Raw genomic sequence first — 17,654 nt, forward strand, 5'->3', positions numbered from 1 at the left:
CCCAAGGCATCCAGAACTGGACTGTAGTATTTCAACATCAATGGGTTTCTCTGGTGGCTCGGACAGTAAAGCATACGCCTGCAATACAGGAGACCCGGGTTTGATCCCTGGGTCAGGAAGATCTCTTGGAGAAGGGAATGGCAACCCACTCCAGTAATCTTGCCTGGAGAATTCCACGAACAGAGGAGCCTGATGGGCTATAGTCCATGAGGTCACAAAGTTACTTTCATTCCAGTATCATTTTGCTCTAAAACTCTGAAAACCTATAGCACCTGAAGAGTAAGAAAACAATCAGCCTGCTCATCCTTAAGCTGATTTTTTGTTAATACCAGATCCATTTCTAGAAAAATATGCTTAGAAAATAGTAATTATGGAGATTGTTGAACAATTGCATTGAGCCAGGTTTAGCACCAACACTTTATATGTATTACCTCATGTGGCTGTGCTATTTTGATGAGATATTTTGACACACAGTGTTAGATTATACGCCTTTGGGTCATTTTACCATTTGGAGAGGACTCTGAAGTTTAGAGAAGTAAGTTACCCCCAGGTTATAGCCAGTAAACAGTACAATTGAGACAAGAATCCATCCCCTGCAGATTCTACAAACCAGAGTTTTCAGTAATTTCAATAAGTCATCTGAAAGCTGAGGTTTCCCTGCCATTTTCTTATTGGGATATGTATACAGTATATATAGAAGGGGTGTGTGTGTGTGTGTGTGTGTGTGTGTGTGTGTGTGTGTGTGTAAGAGAGACAGAGAGAGAAGGACAGCATGCTGAATTACAGCTGTCAACATATCATCAGCTGCTATGAAACTGAGGTTTTAATACAAAGCATTACAAAGGAATCACACAAAGCTACAGTTCAGTAGCTTGGGGTACAGAATTTAAACAAAATTGCAATGTTGAGAACACAAAAATTAGATCTAAAAGATATTATTCTAAAATTAACTCTAGAGAGGGGGTATCTATCTATGTAAGGTTTTTTGACACATATACAAGTGTCTCAAGTTTTCATAAAATTTTATTTTTTCCTGACATTAAACAATAAATAATTAAAATATAAGTGTATTTTTACTAGCTTTTAAGTTAGAGCCTACTATATTTGAAATCATTACAGGATCATTTATTATAATGCAAAGCACAAAGAAATTTTTTATCTGAATCTCTGATGCATTTTAACATTAACACTGTAAAATCAATTTTACTTATTCAATTTTCAGTAGTGAAAAGAAGCAATGAATTCTAAGCCAATACTGGGGAAGTAGGACAAAAGAGGGACATTAGGATATTAGGGACATTATGAGTTTAATCCTCACATGCTTATGAAGGAAAAGGGAAGAACTGAAAAGTATCCTACTGGTTTAGAGCTTGAGAAGTGTTAAAACCAAATTCTATAAAACATTTATTGTCGACCCTTTTGCCCTTCCATTCATTTGTCCTTCTACCTCTATCCCATGATTAGACTCTGTAGAATTTGTGGACTTCTAATTGTCATGTTGTAGAAATCTGAATGCATAGTCATTCATTAAAGACTTTTCTTCCTGTGTACTTTAATTCAAATATATAAACTATTTTAAGAATCCCAGTTGGTTTTCCATTGGTGTATTATACTCTTAAGCTGTACGTGAGTAATAATACCCGAGTAACAGTGAATACATCTAGTGACTGGATACTGGTCTAAATACCATTCTCTCCTGAAAAGAACAAAGAACCTTGAAAAAAAGTTGATGTCACAAAGGGGGTTGGAAGAGGAAGTGTTCAAAGAATGATTAGGACATATAGAAATGACATAAAAGCCAATCTGAAGGGGTTTCAACTGGCAAAACCTGGGACAATTTGAGTGTCAAAATAAATCATGATAATATAAACTGTAAAAATAGAAGTCTATGGATAAGTAGGTAGGTAGGTAAATAAATAAATGGGAAAGAAAGGAAAACTGTTTCTTACAATGGAATGCAAACTAACAAATGTTCTAGGAATAATGGAGTTAGAAAATCATTTGACAACCACTATTATAGTAATAGCTTCAGGCAAAGGCAGAGGGAGAAACAGAATATTTACATAGTGTCAAAGCATCTCCCCAGAAGATGTTTATTAATTACAAAGGAGAAAGAAAGTAATTTTAGAGTAGAGAAATCTGGCATGACACCTCCTTCATTAAAGATCAACATTAACATCAACCATAAAGGAAAAAGTTGACACAATTTGCTTCCTGAAGCACTGAGAATGCTCACCTTGAATCTAATCATGAGTAACAAAGCAAACCAAATTGAGAGAGATTCTACAAAAGACCCATATGCTTCAAAAACACAAGCCATAAGGAATCACTCTGGTGAAAAGAAGATTCAACAGACATGACGACCAAATACATGTGATTCTGCTGTGCTTAGAATAGAAAATTTTCTTTTGTTATGAAGAAAAGTACAATACTTGGTGAAATTTTAAAAAGATCCGCAGGCTAAAGAATGATACTTCGGGCTGGGGAACACATGTAACTCCATGGCTGATTCATGTCAATGTATGACAAAACCCACTGCAATGTTGTGAAGTAATTAGCCTCCAACTAATAAAAATAAATGAAAAAAAAAAAAAAGAATGATACTGTACCACTGTTATTATTCTGATTTTGATAACTTTTTGTGTTTTACATTGTGTAAGACAATGTCCATGTTTTAGGACATACATGCCAGAGTATTTTGAAAATGGGGTATCATGCCTATAACTTACTTCCAAAAGGCTCAGAAAAGTTTATATATGCACACACGTACATGCATATAGCAAAGGGTAAGTTAAAATGTTAATATTTTGATATTATACATGAAAATTCCTTGTGCTACTTTTGCAATCTTCCTACGAGTTTCAATTAAAAAAATTTATAAATATAGTGCAGTCCAATATATTTTTGGAAATTTTGTGTTAGAGAACGTCATGGAAGCATTAACTATCAGGAAACTGAAAAGGTGGAACAGAGGTTCAAAGAAGAGTTTTTCATGGTGGGACAGGTAATAGGAAGAAAAAACTTTTGTTTTTTTGCCATGGTAAAATGTGATGAGTTTTCACTTGGACTTAATAAAGGGTAAATAAGAGAAAGCCATGAACTAGTAAATAAAAAAAACAAAAATGCAACAGCAAAAAAGCAGATCAAACACCATAAATGAACAGAAATCCATTACAACATTGCTTTTAATTATGTAGACTGAAGCATGGCAGAGGCAAACACATGGGTGGTCCTGTCTTGAAGAGGAAATCAACAGGCTGGGCTGGCTCCTTAATCACAACGTGGTAAAGATTATAACCTGCTGGACTCCACTTACCTCATTAATTAAGTGAATTAGGCAGCACAATTTTTAACTTCTAGTTCTACATTTCTATGATTTTGTATCTCCCAAATTACAAATGATAAAAGAATGTGTTAATTTGAAATGTGGGCTACACTATTTCTCCAATAAAAGTCTGACAAAGGGTTTGCTGTGTTTCGCTTTACTGTGTTAACAAAGAAGATTCAGTTTTTAGATTCAGTTTATATGGTAGACAATCCTTTGGCCTACCTAACAGCCTACACCCTTTTTTTCACTGCTAATGGAACCCTAATTTTGTACATTGAGGGAGGAGTAGAGTAAACAGATTCACCCTTTCATACAGTGAGAGTAGATTCTCTTCCAGCCCTAGAGGCTGAGTCACATCTGTTCTAAGCAACCAAAGGGAATTCTGTGCCTCTTTGCCAATGATGGGTTTAAGGGTGGAAAGTGAAAGTCACTCAGTTGGACTCTTTGCAAACCCATGGACTTATACAGTCCATGGAATTCTCCAGGCCAGAATACTGGAGTGTGTAGCCTTTCCCTTCTCCAAGGGATCTTCCCAACCTAGGAATCAAACCCCATGTCACTTCTGCCAAAACAATAAAGGGAAGTTTGCTCAGACAGAGAGACTCTAAGAAGTATTTTCTTTTCAGATAAAAAGAGGGAAACACACAAGGTAGAAACATTCACGTCCCCTCCCCATTAGTTTTCCTACTTTGAATGTGGTGGTGTGTGATGAATGTGATAGTACTGAGTCAACCATCTTATGACCATGAGGCATTGAGTTTAAAATGGAAATGTCCACTGAAATGTTGTGAAGTGATTGGCCTCCAACTAATAAAAAAATTAAAAAAAAAATAATAATAAAGAGAACTTTAACTGTGGAAAAAAAAAATAAAATGGAAATGTCAACATGTTGAGTGAGCAATAGAAAAACAGAATTAAAAAAATCCCTGATATTATAGATTGAATGTTTGTGCCCTCTCAAGATTTATATGTTGAAATTCTACCACCCCCAATATGATGGTATTAAGGGGTGATTAGATTATGAGGGTGGGACCTTAGTGAATAGAATTAGTGTATTTATGAGCTCTCTTCCTCTTCTGCTATGTAATGACTTGCAAGACAGTCACCTATGAAGCAAGCAGAAAGCTCTCACCAGACAGCAAATCTGCCAATGCCTCGGTGGCCTTCCCAGCCTCCAGCACTATGAGAAATGGGTTTCTGATGTTTAAAAACCACTCAGACTAGATATTTCCAATCATTTTACTGAGGTACACTCACACACCCACAAGCAAATACTTGCTTAATAGTTCCCTTAAGACAATAATTACTGGGTCAAAGTATGTGATTAAAAAGTTGTTGGATATAGTTTGCAAAATTGCCCTGTAGAAATGTCACCTTTCAACACATATAAGAGGTCTGTTTTCCCACACCTGATTTCTCAGCATATATAATCAATATTGTAATCATTACTAGTTCAGTTCAGTTTAGTTCAGTTCAGTCGCTCAGTCATGTCAGACTCTTTGCAACCCCATGAGTCACAGCACGCCAGGCCTCCCTGTCCACCACCAACTCCCGGAGTTTACCCAAACTCATGCCCATTGAGTCGGTGATGCCATCCAGCCATCTCATCCTCTGTCATCCCCTTCTCCTCCTGCCCCCAATCCCTCCAAGCATCAGGGTCTTTTCCAATGAGTCAACTCTTCACATGAGGTGGCCAAAGTACTGGAGTTTCAGCTTCAGCACCAGTCCTTCCAATGAACACCCAGGACTGATCTCCTTTAGGATGGACTGGTTGGATCTCCTTGCAGTCCAAGGGACTCTCAAGAGTCTTCTCCAACACCACAGTTCAAAAGCATCAATTTTTAAGTGCTCAGCTTTCTTTCCAGTCCAACTCTCACATGACCACAATCATTACTAGTAGGAAACACTAAATATTCAGTCCCCTTTTATTTTTCATTTGTTGATTATCATTATTGTTTAACATTTTCAAGTGTTTATTAACTATAGTATTTCTTTTGTAAATACCTGTTTGTCCATTATTCTATTTGAATGCTTAATTTTATCTTATTAATTGCAACTTTTAAGTGTTTAGTAGCAAACAGAGCAGGAAGAGCATAACCTTCATATCCAGGAGACCTGGCTTCAAATTCTGGCTCTACTGTTTACTAATTGTTTAACTTTGTGACCAGTAAAAATTTTTCTAGAAATTAGTTTCATTGTTTATAAAATGAGGATAAAAAAGTACCATTCTCATGGATCTCTTAGAATGATTAGTTAATACATTTAAAGCACTCAGGATAGGGCCCAATATGCAATAAGCATATATGAGAGCTAAGTATTATTATTACTGAAGATATTATTTTGTCCTAAATCTTACTAATATCTATCATTTGCTTTTTTAACTCTTTAAATTGTGTCATATGTGACACATAAAATTTTACATTTTGGGGTGAACAAATCAACAATCTCATTTATCATTTCTGGCTTTGGTACAATGCTTAGGAAGTTCACTCTCAGCCTGATACTTATTTTTAAACTCTTATGTTTTCTTTCAGTATATGTGTATTTTCATTTTCAATTCAAATTAATCTGGAACTTATTTAGGAGTAATCTGTGGGTACAACTATATATCCACATCTACCAACCTATCATTTGTTGGCCAATTGTATCAGTTTAATATACTAAAGATTTCATTCTTTTCTAACAGATTTAAAATATGTTTATCACATTCTCAACTTGCATTTGAACTTCATTCAGCTTTTGGACACTGCATTAGGCCCCAATGAACTATATAAATTCCTTGAATACTTATTGTTTCCACACCATTTTAATTATAAGAACTCTATAATATATTTTAACAAGCCCTCATTCATTAATCTTGTTATTAAATTTTTAAACTATTTTAATATTTATTTTGCTGGACAGATTTTTAGATTCACATTTTTCTCTAAGAATTCTGCAGTTCTCCACAATCCTTAGATGTCCATGAAGACTTCTTTACATTCACAAATAGATTCAGAGAAAATTGATAAGTCTTAAATATTTGGATTTTCCATCCAGTTTTGCTTTTTAATGTCTGTCCTCGAGATTTTGTCATTTTCTTCACAGAGGCTTTGCCTTTCCTTTTATGTCTCTTGCCAGATTTTTCGTACGTATAGTAGTTATTTTAATTGGGAGATCTCATTTTTCCCTTCTCTTTTACACTGATATTATGAATGACATATACAAAGAGGTACTGGGTTTTCATGTAATCAAGTATGAGCAACTTACTAAGTTATTTTAGAAAGTGCTGATTTTCTTAGGTTGTCCTCAGTGGATAATCGTGTCATCTATAAATAACAATAATTATGACAATTTTGTCTCTTTTCCCCCAACACTTATACAGTTACCTATTCCTGTTTTATTTTATTTGCTAGAACTTCTAGAAAAATATAAAATGATAATAGAATTAGTGGGAGTTTGGTCTTATCCCTGCCTTTAGCGAACATGGCTTCAACACTCCTCTGGTTCTTGGTTTCTGACAGATAACAATTTCAAGAAAAGGTGCATTTATTTTTAGTTTACTAAGAAATTTCTTGGAAATGAATATTGATGTTCTCATAATTAATTAAAAATATCCTTAATGTTGAATTGTTTTTTAAATTCTTAGATTTTTTTGTATACAGTAAATATTTCTGAAAACAAAAATTGTATTGAAGCCCTGCAATATATTAACCTATTTTGATTGCACCTCCCAGAAGATAAAAGTCCTGAAAGAAATAAGTTAATTGCCAATTACCAATTTCGTCAAAACCTAGGCTCCCCTCTAACATATCTGGACAGATATTCTCAGAGGAACACTGCTTAAGAATATTTTTAAAATATTTTTTCCACATTTAGAAGTTTTATTTTTATTTTTAAATTGGGGTATAGTTGTGTTACAACGCTGTGTAGTTTCTTCTGTACAATGAAGTGAATCAGTCGTGTGTATACGTATATTCCCTCCTGGACTGTCCTCCCACCTGCCCCCATTTTTTCCCCCTATGGAAGAAACACGTATCCACTATGTTTAAAAGTTAGAAATATAAACAAGACAAAAAGAAAAACCAAAACTCTTATGCTAATAAATAGGAGATAGTTATCAGTCAGTATGAGACAGGAAGGAAGCGGGGCAGGGCACGAGCACTAGGAAGAAGCTCACACAACAAAAACCAGTTAGAACCTACCAGGCTCAAGACGGTGGCAGATTTATTACACACTTATTGTAATACATTACCATGTTAAATTACACCTCCACAAGTGCCGTGACAGTTTTGAGGCCTCCCATAAAGGCGAAAGATTGGCAGTGGCCCACATCCTGGAAATCTCTGCCCCTTCCCCAAAATAGTTAGAACAATAAAATAACAAGCCCATAAAAACTAACCATTACCACACTTTGGGACTGCTCTTGCCTTTGAGGCAGTTGGCATTTTGCCAATATACGTGTATAAAATACATTAAAATAAAATTATGTATTTTATATCCTGCTTTCTAAATAGGATGAAAATAGGAGTTATTGTAGAAACTGTAAAAAGAGGGTTTAGAATTACTCAAGTTGGTAAATCAAATTTTCCATGACCCTCTGTCAGAGTCTGACAATCAGTTCAGTCGCTCAGGCATGTCCGACTCTGCAACCCCAGCACACCAGCCTTTCCTGTTCATCACCAACTCCCAGAGCTTGCTCAAACTCATGTCCATTGAGTAGGTGATGCCATCCAACCATCTTATCCTCTGTCGTCCCCTTTTCCTCCTGCCCTCAGTCTTTCCCAGCATCAGGGTCTTTTCAAATGAGTCACTTCTTTGCATCAGGTGGCCAAAATATTAGAGTTTCAGCTTCAGCATCAGTCCTTCCAATGAATATTCAGGATTGATTTCCTTTAGGATTGATTGGTTTGACCTCCTTGTGGTCCAAGGGACTCTCAAGAACCTTCTCCAACATCACAGTTCAAAAGCATCAATTCTTTGGCACTCAGCTTTCATTATAGTCCAACACTCACATCCATATATGATTACTGGGAAAACCATAGCTTAGACTAGACAGACCTATGTCAGCAAAGTAATGTCTTTGCTTTTTAATATGCTGTCGAGGTTTATCATAGCTTTTCTTTCAAGGAGTAAGCATCTTTTAATTTCATGGCTGCAGTCACCATCTGCAGTGATTCTGGAGCCCCCCAAAATAAAGTCTGTCACTGTTTCCACTGCTTTCCATCTATTTGTCATAGTGACAATTATCTGACTGATATTCTTGAAGGGAAAAAGTATTTTTTAAAATTTCCTATTATAAAATTCACACAAAAATACTATAGAATATCTGAAAAATAGCAAAAATTATTCAATATTTTTGAAAAGCAAGTAGAAAGGATGCAGGATGCTTAAATATTAGACTTCAAAACACCTGCTCACTTACCCTATGTGAAACAAGTGCAGAGCCCAGTATATTCAAGGTTTCAATGGGAATTAGAGCATAGAGGATTATCAGAGAACAGGTGAGTTTGCACTATGGAATTCTATGCTGATTCATAATGCAAAAGCACAGTGATCAAGCTCTAGTATATAGTGTATCCTGTCACTACAAAAAGGGGGGGGGGGCAATAATATCTATTAAAATCAGTTAACTCTAGGTTTCAAGCAAAGATTCTAACAGGTTAATGTCTCATTAGGCCAACTATTCATAAATTAACTACCTAGTGATAAAAGTTACAAGCTAGATCATTCATAGAAATTGGCAATTTTCTTAAGAGCCCTTTAACAATGAAAGATGGATTTGCATTCTGTTTTAGGATGAGGTAAGTTCATTCTTTTGTTTATCCACAGTCTATCGGCAACCACCTAGAAAAGTCCTATTACTAATGATTATATAAAAGATATTTTTATTGGCCTTCTCCCAATAATGTCTAAACTAAAGCAATACATCAACAGGCCACTTGTTCCCTTTTCCGAATTAAACAATCTGTTAGATAGTCTTTTCCATCAGAGAAGGAATATGATGGATTCTATTTCTCAGACTGCAAATGAGTTTTTGAGTCTCCATGTCTGAAATGCTTCTGCTTAAATTTGACAAAGGGAAAAAAATAACTTTCGTAAGGCAATGCCATCCTTAAGGTTAAAACAGATCTGCTGCAGGGGCACTAGCCCAATTTTCCCGCTGCAGCAGTGGAATATGAGAACCAAGACGTGATATTAGATGCTCATTTTAGAAGTCATGGGTTTCAAACATTAAAAGATTAGGCTTAACAAGGTAAAGAAAATTGCACTACGATAAACTGCAGGCCTGTGAGCTTGTTTGGCGAAGGTGGAACTATGTGACCCCAGGGCACTTCTCTACCTCAAATTTGCTTGATACACTGAAATTCTCACAGATATTCCTCTTATTACAGAACACCCCATTTCTTAACTACAACTCCCAGGCCATGTCTGTGTACAACAAAAATAATCTTCACATATAAATATATATGTTTATATATATATATATATATATATATATAGGCAGAGCCACCTATCTTGCCAGAGCCTTAATGCAAAAATGACTTTAGGTGACTTTTCAACATCTTCATAAGAGAAACTCCAAGGTGCAGCCTGGATTTGGTCAGAAGGAGAACTTGAGAAAATGAAAGAAAATAGTGAAGGGCTCTAGGTGACCTCCAGAAAGAATAGTTTTCTATATTTTAACAAACATGAAGTGCTATATCATAAATAGCCCATTTAAAGAAAAAAACATGTTTTAAGAAATTGTACATATGCCCAGGATTATTCTACGTAGGCAATACAATAGTTTAGCACTTATATAGCAAACCCAATCAACATACAAATTACTCAGGTAATCAACGTCTCAAGAGTAGGTTTTCCAGGGACTTCCTTGGTGGTCCTATGGCTAAGACTCTGCACTCTTAGTGCAAAGGCCAGAGTTGGATCCCTGGTCTGGGAACAATATTCCACATGCTACAACTAAAGATCCTATACGCTGCAATGAAGGTTAAAGATCTTGCATGCTGCAATTAAGACACAGGCGCAGTCAAATAAAGAAATACTTTTAAAAAGAGTCAGTTTTCTTTTTTTGTCCAAATTAACCATGAAGACTCTTGAGTGTCCCTTGGACTGCAAGGAGATCCAGCCAGTCCATTCTAAAGGAGATCAGTCCTGGGTGTTCATTGGAAGGACTGATGTTGAAGCTGAAACTCCAATACTTTGGCCACCTGATATGAAGAGCTGACTCATTTGAAAAGACCCTGATGCTGGGAGGAATTGGGGGCAGGAGGAGAAGGGGACGACAGAGGATGAGATGGCTGGATGGCATCACCAACTCAATGGACATGAGTTTGAGTAAATGCCGGGAGTTGGTGATGGACAGGGAGGCCTGGCGTGCTGTGGTTCATGGGGTCGCAAGGAGTTGGACACGACTAAGTAATTGAACAGATCTGAAACCATGAAGAAAATTTATAAAAACCAATTTTTGCCCTAATGTTGGCTCTATGACCCCTGTGTGTGCCCAGTTATTAAGCCTTGTCTTACTCTTTGTGACTCCCATGGGCTGTAGCCTGTCAAGCTCCTCTGTCTGTGGAATTTTCCTGGAGAGAAAACTGGAATAGGTTGTCATTTCCTATGCCAAGGAAACTTCTCAACCCAGGGATCGAACCTGCGTCTCCCATGTCTCCTGCATTGGCAGGCAGATTCTTTACCCTTGGCTCACCCATAGGGTTAAGACCCCTAACATCTCACAATTTGCTTGGATTGAGACACAGGTTTTAGTCCCCAGATTCTACATTGGATGCAAATATGGCTTCCATTTTGGTCCCATCACTAGCTATAAATGCTTGTTCCAAACATGGAGAGCTGTCCCTTTCCCTAGATTTTGAGGTCTGGGTTGATCAGGATTAAAATTGTTAAAGGGGTAGACACTTTGGAATGATTATTACTACCAGGTTTGATTCTTATTTTCCACTTGAAATAAAAAGACCCTTACTCCTTGGAAGAAAAGTTATGACCAACCTAGACAGTGTATTAAAAAGCAGAGACATTACTTTGCCAACAAAGGTCTGTCTAGTCAAGGCTATGGTTTTTCCAGTAGTCATGTATGGATGTGAGAGTTGGACTATAAAGAAAGCTGAATGCCGAAGAATTGATGCTTTTGAACTGTGGTGTTTAAGAAGACTCTTGAGAGTCCCTTGGGCTGCAAGGAGATCCAACCAGTCCATCCTAAAGGAGATCAGTCCTGGGTGTTCACTGGAAGGACTGATGCTGAAGCTGAAACTCCGAAACTTTGGCCACCTAATGCGAAGAGTGGACTCATTTGAAAAGACCCTGATGCTGGGAAAGATTAAAGGCAGGAGGAGAAGGGGATGACAGAGGATGAGATGGTTGGATGGCATCACCGACTCAATGGACATGAGTTTGAGTAAACTCCGGGAGTTGGTGATGGACAGGGAAGCCTGGTGTGCATGGCGTTCATGGGGTTGCAAAGAGTCGGACATGACTGAGCAACTGAACTGAACTGAACCGACCAGGTTTGGTTCTTATTTTCCACTTGAAATGCTATTAGAGGAAATCTTGTGGTTACAGATATTTAACCATGCCTGCCTTAGTTACAGTTCCTCCTTGGAACAGGGGAACTTGTTAGTCCCCTAGGGCTATATAGTGACACATTTGGATAGTGATAGTAAACATTTCAGAGCAGGTACCTGCACATAATTTTGAATATGAAACAGTAAATCTCTCTCTAGAAGCAGAAATCCAGGAAAGGAGATAGGTTTTCTATAAAGAACATGCATGTTCCAGTGTACACCAGAGAAGTCACTATGGCTTATCACAAAGACAAGCTCATTGATTTTAAGTACAGTTGAATTTTTCATTATCTATAGTCTTCCCACTTAAAACAAACCATCCAATATGTCGACATTTATATGGTTAAATCTTTCCACACCCCGCCCAAAAAAAATACATCCATAGAAATAGGATCAATAGGATGTCTTTCTCATATACGACCCTTTTCACAAGTCATGAGTTAACATTAATTAAAAGACAGAGCTATCTGTTGCCTTATTGTTCTTTTATATTTTTAAAATATATCGTCATCTCAGAAAAATGAAGTACCTGTATGAATAATCATAAATTTTTAGAAAAAGTCTAGCACTCCATTTTTTCTTTTAAATGAAACAGTTCTTACTGATTTTTGATTTGAGCTTCTCTGGTGACTCAGTGGTAAAGAATCTGCCTGCCAATGCAGGAGACACAGGTTCAGTCTTTGGGTCAGGAAGATCCCCTGGAGAAGGAAATAGCAACCCACTCTAGTATTCTTGCTTGGGAAATCCCAAGGACAGAGGAGCCTGGTGGGTTACAGTCTATGGGGTTGTAGAAGAGTCAGACACAACTTAGACTAAATAGCAACGTTTTTGATTTGTCATTTCTTCTCCTCTTTTATCTTCACTGTTTTGTTTGGCTTGTATCGTCTCTATTTCTGGCAAAAGAGTGGTCCCACTGGACCTCCAATGCCTTCATTCCACATCTATTTCTCCATCATCTCTCTCCTCATTTATCCCATTATTGTAAACACTGTGATTGGTCACTCTACATCCATTCTATTCCTTTCCTACAAGAGAAGAAAAACTGCAATTGGGGAGATTAACCTTATTGTGATTGGCCTTTGGGCATTCTATCCTCTTTGAAAGTAGTAAGTTAAAAAAAAAAAAAAGAAAGTAGTAAGTTCAAGAAAGCATGTGACACGAAAACAGACAACAAGATATAATGAAGCACATGCTTGTGACCTCTGAGAACATCCTCCCCATTTCTTACTAGAGAACAGTTCAAGTTAATCTCTCTTTTGCCTTCTTGACTTGAACAAGGGAGTATGTAGCAGCCACTGAAAGTCATTCTAAATCCAAGAGAAATCAGCTTCAAGATGAAGACAACATTCTTGATGGAGAGGAGAGAGATACGAACTCTAGAATGTGAAAATATTACTGAATTATTATACCCATCCTATTTTATGCTCTGCTTTCTTATTGCTAAAATCTGCTTGGATTGGTCTGTTATCGATAGTCCAAAGGATCCAAACTAACACACTTTACCCTATATACTTCCAGTTAGACCAGTAAAAGCTGTCACATTGATAAAGACTTGCCAGTGGGAGCTAAGTTTTTATTTCTTCAGTTTCCCTTTAAGTCATGAAAACACAGAAGCAAATAGATTATTATTGGCTTCTATGTCTAAACAGATATTTAGCTTGTATATAAATTTCCAAAAATATTTACACAATAACTGGTTGTATCAAAGTAATCACACAGACAGTAGCAATGAGGTTATAAATATAGTATAGTAAGTCATGGATCCTGTTTTCAATAAGCACATTTAGGATGGGAATGGGCAATAATATTTGTTCTCTAACCATAGATTACTCTAGGATCCTTAGAAGTCAATCCCATCACTAAGTCAATGAGGGTCATTCACCTGCCAGATGAGACTGAATTCATCTAGAGGGTATGTGTCACTTATATTAATGTGAGGGAGTGATTCTGGGATAATGATAATAGGAGGCAGTTATTAATCTCAAGATCATTATCCTTTAAATCTACTTCTATCATAGATAGGGGCTGTCTTCAGAATGGTTAACATTCTATCAGGGTTATTTCAATTCTAATATTCTGCCATTTCTTATCTATGGATCTGAACGCATGTGTGCTGTTGTGTCCGACTCTTTGCAATCTCATGGACTGTAGCCCAGCCAGACTCCTCTGTCCATGGAATTTTCCAGGCAAGAATACTGGAGTGGGTTGCCATTTCCTTCTCCAGGGAATCTTCCCGACCCAGGGATCAAACCCACATCTCTTGCGTCGCCTGAATTGGCAGGCAGATTCTTTCCCAGCTGAGCCACGGGGGAAACCGGCTGCCCTGCTTCCTTGGGGAAGCTGTGGATCTGAGCACTGTATAAAGTTCTTAAGGGCCTGAAATTCAACGATAGTCATTTTTAGACCATTTGATTAAGATAAGCCTTCATTTAGCTAGTTATCTTTCCTATTTATCTACTTATATGTACATAATAATTACCTTACAAATACTAACTAAATAAATAATACAAAATTCTGAAGGCAATCAGAACATGCCATTCCCAAATACTTTTTCATGCGATTATTTTGAGCTCAAGGAGCTGAGATTCAGGAAGGGCTCCCTGACCTCCCCCTTTCTACCAATAAGTAGGGCACACATTTCCCGTGAGAAAGATGCCCTCTCTCTACAGGAAGAGGAGAAGATTCTTTTCACTGGGGACAGAGAGCTGACCCTAAGATGAATCTGTACAGACAAACCTGCTAAAACAATCCTTATTTTCCATTAGTTTCCCTCATATATTTCCTGGTTGCTTTCCCACAATTTACTGCCCAAACCCCTTTTTCCTTTGCTTTGTCACATCTCCATAACTTATCATTCTTTATTAAAATGGTATATAAGTTCTCAAGCCTATCTGCTTCTTGGGCCTTTATTTCTTATATATGAAGGACTCTGTGTACATAAAATAATATTAACATTAAGTAAAATCTGTATGCTTTTTGTCTGTTCGTCTCTCTTTTGTCAGTTTAATTCCCAGGCTCAGTCACAGAACATAAGAGACCAGAGGAAAAAGCTTTTTCTCCCCAGACCTCTCAGCTTACCAAATACAACTCTACGTGACTCTTAACATTTTCTCTTGAAAACTCTGACTCTGATTTAAAACTAAAACTGAAAAATTTGTTTAAATTAAAATTAATTAAAAATTCATTCTGATCATTTGAGGTGTAATGTGGCCCTTTAAATGTCTGATTTGATGATTTGTTCTCTATCACATATTTGCCATGATGTCAATAGTGTAAAGATGAGAAATAGAAATGAATGTGTACCTTAACAAATATTTAAGCAAAAGTCTCATACTTTTTCTTCTTATTACTTGATACCAAATGAATGGTTTAATTGTAAAACTCAGTAAATTCAGAATCAGTATTATACATACAACCACTTTTGAAAGAAATAGGTTATAGAATCACTAGCAGATTAAGCACATATAGTAGTAAAATTTAGACCTTAATTTAAAAGATCAAGAATTCAACCTCAGATATAAGAATTTCAACTCTCTAAGGTAATCAAGGCATCTTCTAACTCTAAAGTCAAATTAATTTAAATCTCAACAAATATTAAGCTATGCTATAGGTCAGATGAATACACATTACAAAAAAAAGCTTTAAATACCTCCCATGGGGAAAAATAACTTCCTGGATCCCTATTAACTAAGCAACTTCTCCTATAAGTTATCCATTTATATTTGCTTAATATTAATTTAAAAGCCATGGTTGTTAATTTCTCTTTTTTTGGTCTCAGATACCAGGTAATCATAATATTAACAATTTATATATTTTGCTACACCTTATTTAATTTACATGGGCAGTTAGACATGTCAGCATGTTGGAATGCCTTCTTTTCATAATTTTGTCTATGGGAACACTGTTGCATAAATCGTCTGCACTAGAAGTAGCCATGGGTGAAATGGCTTTTCTTATTAAATGTCACAAGATTTAATGTCACAGTATAATTGGGATGGAAGGATAACTGCACTAAGCTCAACATGTCTTTTTCTGCTAACACGTTATTAACCCACAGGAGTGTTAAAATATGTTTAATAAAGGCTCCATTCACATGGAAATGGTTGGCACTTGCTAAAAATTACACTATTTCACTGCTCAGCCCTAAGAATTTCTAGTGGAATTCATAGCAAGTTTGACTTTTCAAGTGAAATTATATTAGAAGTCCACACTAAAAACTTCAACATTTGTTCTTAAAGTATATATTTAAATATAAAAATATTTATTTTGTGCTTGAAACACTACAGCATTCTAGTATTAACTGGTAGTTTCAAAGTTCATGCTTAAGAAGAACTCTGATAGAAAGTCTTCTGGGTTTGTTATTGGCTTTGTTACTTTTTCTCCTGTCTGCACACACATACAAAAGTCCTCGGCACACAACTAAGCTTACATACACTAACCTCACTTTCAGTAAGATTGGGTCATATGACTGAGTTTGGACAAATGACTCATACAAACATGACCCATAAAAACCTGCTCCACAAATCTGTACATACTCTCTCCATTCACTCTGCTTGAAACAGAAGACTCAGGAGAGGCCTCCAAAGCCTGATGCTTGCTGAATATCCACACTGACCTATTTAGTGAGCAAAAATAGGAAAATTATACCACTAAATTTCTGAGGATGTAAATGAAATGGCAACCCACTCCAGTACTCCCGCCTGGAAAATGCTATGGACAGAGGAGACTGGCAGGCTACAGTCCTTGAGGTCACAGAAGAGTCGGACATGACTTAGCAACTAAACAAGAAGTGAATACATTTAATGCAGTTAGATCATTCTGATTTTCTCTTCTTTCTTCTTTTTTCCTTCCTTCTTTCATTTTTTTTCCCTTCTATCATTCTACACAGGGTAGAATCTACCAACTGAAGAAAGAAGGAAGAAAACATCTAATACTGTTTTATCGTTGATACAGCCAATGACTTTGAGGAAGCTAGTTAATTTTGTTGGGCTTCTTATTCCCAATCATTAGCCCCAGGACACACTCAAGCATTCATAAAATCATAATCCATAGTGCCTTTTGCAAGCAAATGCCTCTGTCTCCATGCATTCATGTAGGATCTGTTCCCTCAATGCTAGAGATTATAAGAGAACCTTCATTGTTTTTAAAAGTGCTAGTGCTAACAGTCTACTTCCTTATTTGAAAATCTAAGCCAGGAATTTACAATACTGTTCCTGGTGAAATTTACCTGTAAAGAAGTCTAACCACCCCACTGTCATTTCGGCACATTCACATCTGTCTTACTTTAAACAGAATGCACAAGTTCCAATCACTGAGCCTACTTTTTCCCAATCTTTTCTTCTCAAGGCTAAACTACATCACACCAGTCTTTTAATCTTTCCTCGCAAATGAGTTTCAAAACTTCAAACAGTTTCAACTTTTCTATATCTCTTTTTCATAAGCCATAGTCGCATAATTGATCTATTTGGTGGAAAAGGAAACTGAAGCAGAAAAGAAATCCATCCAACTGACTGTTTACATAGACAAAAACTACTTTTGATTGAAGGCTCCATTTTTCACACAGTTTTTATGGCCTTAAAAAGGATTCTGAAATACATGAAGGAAACTTGTAATGAGTGTATTTAAGAGAATAATTTGTACAGGTTTAAAGTGTTAGATATCTATGCATATTTTACAATACAGTTGGTTTGGATTTAAATTAGTTATAATAATAGATTTTTTTCAATTCAACTAAGCACATGCCCCACAGGTTTCTATCATTAAGTACACTT

The 17,654-nt window shown here is 36.5% G+C and overlaps 1 protein-coding gene across 1 annotated transcript in view; it reads right to left on the bottom strand.

Annotated features, from left to right (window-relative positions):
* B3GALT1 (beta-1,3-galactosyltransferase 1) overlaps positions 1-17,654 on the bottom strand; it is a 410,482-nt gene that overhangs the window by 261,391 nt on the left and 131,437 nt on the right. The gene's annotated exons all lie outside the window — the stretch shown is intronic.

This window comes from Dama dama, chromosome 33 (assembly GCF_033118175.1).
Source record: "Dama dama isolate Ldn47 chromosome 33, ASM3311817v1, whole genome shotgun sequence".
In the NCBI taxonomy this organism is placed as follows: domain Eukaryota; kingdom Metazoa; phylum Chordata; class Mammalia; order Artiodactyla; family Cervidae; genus Dama; species Dama dama.